This window comes from Zalophus californianus, chromosome 15, assembly GCF_009762305.2.
Source record: "Zalophus californianus isolate mZalCal1 chromosome 15, mZalCal1.pri.v2, whole genome shotgun sequence".
Taxonomy (NCBI): domain Eukaryota; kingdom Metazoa; phylum Chordata; class Mammalia; order Carnivora; family Otariidae; genus Zalophus; species Zalophus californianus.
Window position 1 is genome coordinate 49,027,413 of NC_045609.1, and position 7,859 is coordinate 49,035,271.

The 7,859-nt window shown below is 42.8% G+C and overlaps 1 non-coding gene across 1 annotated transcript; it reads right to left on the reverse strand.

Moving 5' to 3' along the window:
• Positions 1-6,939: 6,939 nt before the first annotated feature.
• On the reverse strand, positions 6,940-7,043 carry LOC113923976. The gene has a single exon (XR_003520481.1). It is a non-coding gene; the product is annotated as a U6 spliceosomal RNA (small nuclear RNA).
• Positions 7,044-7,859: the final 816 nt, after the last annotated feature.

Here is a 7,859-nt window from a genome sequence, read left to right on the forward strand (position 1 = left end):
GAGTAGCGTAAGGCTTGAATTTGTCTTTTGGAGACTTGCGGGGAACACACCATGCAGGAGAAGGTCTCACAGCTGGCTTTAGGAATACTGCTTCATTGAGGTCCTTGTCACCAGCGCCTGCCTCCTCACCCCTGTTGTGGGCCACAGTCCCTCTTCTGGCCTCCAAGCTCCAGCCAGCCCCCCTTTCACGACCACTTCCCCCGTCTTACAGCTACCCTCTTGGTCCCCTGGCTGAATGCCACGAAAGATTTAGGACTCTGCCTCTATTTATGCTTCCGCTGAAAGCCACGGAGAGGAAAAGTTACCAGTCTTCTCATCTTTGTGACATATGCTATAAAACCCATTCAAGCTGGGTCTAAAGCTTGCTTTGGACCGCACTTCCTGTAGGTCTTGAACAGTGTGAGAGGCTGCATCTTCATAACCCTGCGCTCCCAGTGAGGAAGCAAAGGTGCAGGTGGGTGATATGACTCGCCTAACTCACAGCTTCCCATGGGAATAAACGTCATTTTGTTTTGCTGCACCAGCTGGTGGCCTTTCCAGCAGTGACACTGGCAGAAGGATGAACAGGGCCAGGCTGAGACTGGGGGTGGGGAACCGCCTTTGGGATGCTGCTGGCCGACCCTCACCTCACTTGCGCTGCTCGAGCCCACCCTGAGCAGCACCATGGCCTGGCCACCCTGATGGGGCCCCATGGAGACGACTGGTTCCTCAGCACCCAAGCCGCTTTTCTAGATGGAATGCAAACCATTCCCTGCCTGGGGCCCTGCCAAGCCTTGGCAGGATTAAAGGTGACATTCAGTTCCAGATTAATCCAAGTTGAAACAGTTTTCCTACAGGTGTAGAGACCTCACTTTAATTATTTATTTATTTTCTGAAACCCCGAAACAGCTTTAACATCATGATTTTGGGTTTCTGCACATCAGATGCATGAGCCCGATTAATGTTTTTATAATGGGTATCTGTAATCATTCTAGTAACAATGGCACCTTCTTATATTTAAGGTGTGTTTCTTTCTTTTAAGCTCCTTCCCAGGAATTTGGGCTGGGATTCAGGGATTCATAGAATTTTACAGTGTGAGAGGGGAGGATGTGTCCACTCTGTTCTCCAAATTCTCTCTATGAAATTCCCACCAAGCATCCTCCTGCTTGGACTCCCTCATTTACGGGCAACCTCCTACCTTACAGAACAGCCCATTTCTCCCCCGGCAGCACTAGCTGTTTGAGTGTCTGTATTGAACTGAATCAAGATGTGTAAGACCTGGGTGGAAGAGTAATTAGGTCTGGAGAGACCTGGTGGGACCAGGAGCTCTGGCTTTGATCAGTTTTCCAAACTGTGAGCCCCATGACCTTGCCCATCCAGATGTCCTGACTCTTGGTGCCCCACCCCTGCATTTCGACCATGTCCAGGCTGACCAGCAGGCATGTGTCTCTACTGCTTTGGAATAAATTAAATAAATTTAAGTTAATTAAGTTATTACCTGATTAGAGGTATGTGAGTAGTCACATAACTTTTTTTATATAATCGTTTGGGGGGCTCAGGGCTGGGTAGACATTTTTCTGGGGGTTAAGAAAGTCCTTGTGGAAAACTTAAATGTTGGGAAAACTTCAAATAATTGTTATTATACAGAGAATACAGATTGGAAACATACATTTCTGTAACGGTGTTTTATGATGCTTCAATGTCGTCAGTTAGAGCAAAGGAGCAACACGATGTAACAGGGGTTCTCAGTGTGGTCCCTGGGCCAGCATCATCAGCATCAAGGGGACTTGCTATAATGACAGCCCCACTCTACTGAATCAGAAGCTCAGGCTTGTGTTTTCACAAGTCTTCCAAAGGATTCCCATACATGCTAAAGCTTGAGATCCACTGTTGTACAGAATATTGTCTTCCAGGTCTATGTGTGATGGTTAATTCTATGTGTCAACATGGATAGGCCATGGTGTCGAGTTGATTGGTCAAACACCTGTTTAGATGTTGTTGTGATGGTGTTTTTTAGATTTAAATCATAGACCTTGGGTAAAAAGATTACCTTGCATAATATGGGTGGGCCTCATTCAGTCAGTTGAAGGGCATAAAAGACTGAGCTCCACTGGGGAGGAAGAAATTCTACCTCTAAATTGCCCTGGAACTCAAGACCTCAACATCGACTCCTGCTGGAATTTCCAGTCTGCCAGCCAGCCCTTTCTCTCTCTCCCTCTCCTTCTTCTTCTCTCTCTTAATCTATCCATCCCATTGGCTCTGTTTCTCTGGAGAATCTTGACTAATACAAATGGTGTTAGAATCCACTCTCTGCAATCTTTCTGTCTTAGCCCAAAATAACCTTCACAGTTTTCCTCAGTACAAGACTGCGGACAGCTACTTCCATTAGGCAGGAGTTCAGACAGGCATGAAACTTAATAGCTATCCAGGAATTAAAATACTAACAAGAGCTTAAAATTTTGTAGGTATACCTGATTTGGCAGAAACCTTTTGGTTTGGGTCATTCCTTGGAAGCTTCTTTATTGAAAAGAATTCCAGCTTTCAGTGAGCAGTTTAAAACCAGATGGATCTGGGGCGCCTGGGTGGCTCAGTCGTTAAGCGTCTGTCTTCGGCTTGGATCATGATCCCAGGGTCCTGGGATCAAGCCCCGCATCGGGCTCCCTGCTCCGTGGGAAGCCGGCTTCTCCCTCTCCCACTCCCCCTGCTTGTGTTCCCTCTCTCGCTGTGTCTCTCTGTCAAATAAATAAAATCTTTAAAATAAATAAATAAAACCAGATGGATCTGAATTTGAGTCCCCACTGTTACTCACCAGATGACCTCAAGCAAGTCACATGTGAGCCATATTTTCCTAATCAGTGAAACAAAGTTACTAAGATTTTTTCCTTCTTTGGCTTTAATAACGCTTCTAGCATATCCAGAGTACCAATTTATGTCAGGCTGATAGTAGGCATTTGGGGAATGATAGCTATGATTATTCAGCTGATTACTTCTAAAAGTGAAGGTATACTGGAGAGCTATTACCATCAACTGGGAGTTCTAGGCAACTGTTCTCTGGTTAATCCTGGATTTAGTGTAATGTAGCAGAGATAACACTTCCAATTGTAATCAGTACATCCACGTGGTTATTTGGGCAATGCACTAGGCACTGAATGGGAAGGGATACATCTTAAGAAGATGGAAGACACAGTAGTAGTCTTTGGTGACATGAAATACCAAAGGCAAGGATGAAGGGTGTGAAAGATCCATCTATGTTTCTTGTAGAAGGAACCCAGGCATGCCATAGTTTCTTGAAATCCTATTAAAACAACATAGACTTTCAAAGGAGGACATAGGGTGCACAATCTGTTGGAGACATTATTAGTTGTAGACAATTCTAGAGATATGTATGAACATTATCTAAGAAAACGATGTTTCCATCTGGGAAGAAGTCTGGCCTATGCAAATAAGCGCAGGTTGGTAAGTGACCTTAACATAGCCTGAAAAGGCTTAAACCCTCTGGTTCCTTGAAACACTCATTATACGTTATGTTTAATTGTGCTAAAAACTTTAAAAAAAACAAATGCAGGGCGCCTGGGTGGCTCAGTTGGTTAAATGACTGCCTTCGGCTCAGGTCATGATCCTGGAGTCCCGGGATCGAGTCCCACATCGGGCTCCGGGCTCAGCGGGGAGTCTGCTTCTCCCTCTGACCCTCCTCCCTCTCATGCTCTCTGTCTCTCATTCTCTCTCTCAAATAAATAAATAAAATCTTAAAAAAAAAAACCCAGTGCAATGAATGAAGTTTTAGAAAAATAAGGGCCAAAATTAGTTCATGAGGAAATGAGGAAAGTTATAGAAACCAATAATTATTAAGGAAATTAAAGTGGTATTTAAAGACTTCCTATCTTTAAAACCTCAAGTCCAGATGGGTTAGAGGTGAGTTTTATAAAACTTTCAAGGAATAGTTAATTCCTAATTTTTATAAGTGATTCCATCAATAGAAAAAGATAGTTTTCTGGCCTGTTTTATAAGTCTAATGTAATTTTTAATTCAAAATTCAGATAAGAAAAATAAATGTAAAGAAAACAGTACTCCAATTTTACTTATTACTTATTAGCTATTACTTAGCTAAGTGAATGAAATAATATATTAAAAAACATATCATGATCAAGTAGGGTGTAACCTACAAGGGCAGTTCATCATCCGGAAAATTATCATAAAACCTTCAGTAAAACAGTGTTCACTACATTAAAAAACTTATTTTTCTATTATTTATTTATTTGAGAGAGAGAGAGAGAGAGAGAGAGAGAAAGAGAGTGCTCATAAGCAGGAGGGTCAGGGAGAGGGAGAGAGAATCTTTTTTTTTAATAATTTTTATTGTTATGTTAATCACCATACATTACATCATTAGTTTTTGATGTAGTGTTCCATGATTCATTGTTTGTGCATAACACCCAGTGCTCCACGCAGAACGTGCCCTCTTGAATACCCATCACCAGGCTAACCCATCCCCCCACCCCCCTCCCCTCTAGAACCCTCAGTTTGTTTTTCAGAGTCCATCGTCTCTCATGGTTCGTCTGCCCCTCCAGGGGAGAGAATCTTAAGCAGACTCCTGCTGAGCATGGACGTGGGGCTCGATATCAGGACCCTGAGATCATAACCTGAGCCGAAACCAAGAGCCGGATGCTTAACCGACTGCACCACCCCAGGCGCTCCCACAATAAAAGACTTTGAAAGAAAATCACATGATGATTCAAATTAATACAGAAAAGTATCTCAGAAAGTTTAACTTTTATGATTAAAAAAACAGAAAACTAGGAACGGGAGAAACTTTTCTCGACTTGGCAAAAGTTATATTCAAAATCCTACAAAAACCTAATCTTTCGTGGAGAAACATGAGACTCATATTCTTTAAAACGAGGAACAAGATCAGGATGCCCATCATCACTGTTTGACGTGGTGTTTGGGGTTCTGGCCAGGGCTGTGAGCGAAGAAAAGAGAGATGTCAGTGTTGATATGGACGAGATATTCTGGCTGCCAGACAGTTCAGTGACGGGACGGGGCGGGGAAAGCTAGGAGATCAGAAAAGAGGCTAAATTATCCCAGTGAGTGGCTGGGGCCAGGCTAGCAGCAGTGTTAGCGGTGAGAAGTGGTTGGATTCCGGAGGAATTTTGAACATAGATTGATAAATTTGCTAAAGGATTTGGAATTGGGGTGTGAGAAAAAAGAGAGCTGTCGAGGGTAATTCCAAGTTTTTTGGATTTATTTTACCTGAGCAATGGGTATCACTACGATGGGGAAGATGGCAGAAAGAGCATAAGGAGAAATAAATTTGAGAGTTGTTGGTGTATTGACGATATTTGAAGCTACGAAATTGGATGAACTCACAGTAGATTTTTTATAGAGGTGCTTTATCAGGTTGAGGAAGTTCCTTCTATTTCTAGTTTTCGGACAGTTTTTGTGTGGAATGAAGGTTGGAATTTATGAAAATGTTTTTACTGTGTCTACTGAGATGCCTATATGGTTTTTCTTTTTCTTTTTTAATTGATAATGTGGTGAATTACACTGATTGATTTTCAAATCATAAATCGACCTTGCCTTCGTGGAATATCCCACTTGGTCATAACGTATTATCTTTTTATATCATTGGATTTAATTTGATAAATTTTGTTTGGCTGTTTTTGTTTGTTTGTTTGTGTGCGTGTGTGGTTTTTGTGTGTGTGTCGTTTATTTATTTATTTTTTGGTGTCAATTTTCTTAGGGATATTGGTCTGTAGTTTTCTTATAAAGTCTGTCTGGTTTTGGTGTCAGGACAACACTAACCAACCTCTTAGTTTGGGCTGAGAAGTATTTCCTCTGTTACAATTTTCTGGAAGAGTTATATAAAATTGGTATGAGTTCTTTCTTAAATGTTAGCTAATGTAACCATATGGGCCTGGAATTTTCTTTGTGGGAATATTTTAAAGTATAAATTTACTTTAAAAATAGATATTAAGGCTCTATCAGATCATCTGTTTACTTTTGAGTGAGCACTGATAATAGCTTTCATGGAATTTGTCCATTTCATTTTACTTGTTGACTATGTTGGTCTCAAGTTTTCCATAATATTCTCTTTTTTTCTTTTTAACAGCTGTAGAATCTATAATTATATCAAATCTACCACTCCTGACATTAGTAGTTTGAGTCTTCTTTCCGATTTTGTGATCAATCTGACCAGGGGTTTATCAATTTTTATTGATTTTTTTTAAAACCCTCCAGTTTTTTAATTTCACTGATTTTTCTCTCTTATTCTTCTACTTTCTATTTCTTTGATTTATGCCCTGATCTTTATTATTTCCTTTCTTCTGCTTACTCTGGGTGTAATTTGCTCTTCTTTTTTATTTTTTTAAGATGGAAGGTGATAATCATAGATTTGAGATTTTCCTTGCTTTCAAACCTAGTTAGTGCGGTAACTTTCCCTCCAAGTATTGCTTGATCCCCGTTCCACCAGTTTTGGTGTGCTGTGTTTTGGCACTCAATCCATCGCTTGAATTTTCCTCTCATTATGGGTTATTTTCCCTGCTGCTTTCCATGTGTGCCCATTTTTTTTTTTAATCAATTGCTGGACATTGTTACTTTTTATCCTTGTGTGCTGGATATTTTTGTTTTCTTGCATTTTTTTTCTTTTTTTTGGAGCTTTGTCCTGGGATATAGTTAAGTTACTTAGAAACAATTTGACCCTTTCAGGTCCTGCCTTTAAATTTCTTAGGGGGTGTTGGAGCTGTGTTTACTCCCTACTCCTGAAGCAAGATTCCACCTAATGCCTCATGGTTTGTGAAGTTTTTAGTCGGGCTTGTGGGAAGAGACCCTGTTCTGGTGCTGTGTGAATGCTGGGTACCCCTCCCTCCCCTGTGGACGGGTGGTTCTTTCCTGCGCTCTTGTAGTTTCTCCATGCACACGTGCTGTTGGGTACCCTGCTACATACTTAAAGGGGACCCTTTCTCTGGAGTTCTCTTGAGTTTCATGAATTTTTGTGTCATCCTTACCCAGGGACCAAGCTAATCTCTGTATCGTTCCAGTTTTAATGTATGTGCTGCTGAAGTGAGCCCTGGACTTTTCCGGAGTTGTCTCTTTTTGCAGCTCTCTCTTCCTCCAGGTCCTCCGTATTTGTTTCAGTTTCTTTGGCCTCTCGGCTTTGTCTCCTCAACTCATGGAGTCTGCAAGCTGGGCCAGGGTCCCCTCCCTGTGCTGTGGAAACTCTCTGGTCAGTGAGTTGGGCAATCGTGGGGATCATTTGTTTCCTCTCTCTCAGGGACCCCAATAGTTCGTGTCTGATGTGCCCTATTCTGAAAACTGTTATTTCAGATATTTGGTCAGTCCCGCCCCACCCCCATCCCCACCCCCAGGGGTTCTTGCGGGGGGGGGAGATGGGGGGAGGAGAATAAATCTGGTCCCTGTTACTCCATCTTGGCCATTTAAACCTCATAAACATCTTACAGGAGGTAAGGACTAGTATTACCCCCCACTTTACAAATGAGAACTTCTGCAGGGCTGTCTTCAATAATTTCCCAAGGTCACCTGCTGGAAAGTGGCAGCGTGTGCCCAGGAGCCCAGCGCAGAGCGGGCTCTCTGTGTCTGTGCTCCCATGGCGGAGGAGGTGGTGCGGCCAGTGTCTGCTAGAGGGCGGCAGAGGTCCAGGAGTCCAGGATTGTTCCGATAAAACTGGCGGCTCCGGCGCCCCCCCCCCCCGCCCCGCCCCGTGGCTTCTTTCACTTGATCCTTGCTCTTGGCTCCTATTCTGTCACCGCTTTCGTGTCGTGATTTCTCAGCTCTCAGCTTTGTTACCCACAACTTTGCTTCTTGGATGGTGGGCTGAGATGCAACCCGAGAAACACCCTCCCCGGGAGTGGGGTGTCGGGGGTGGG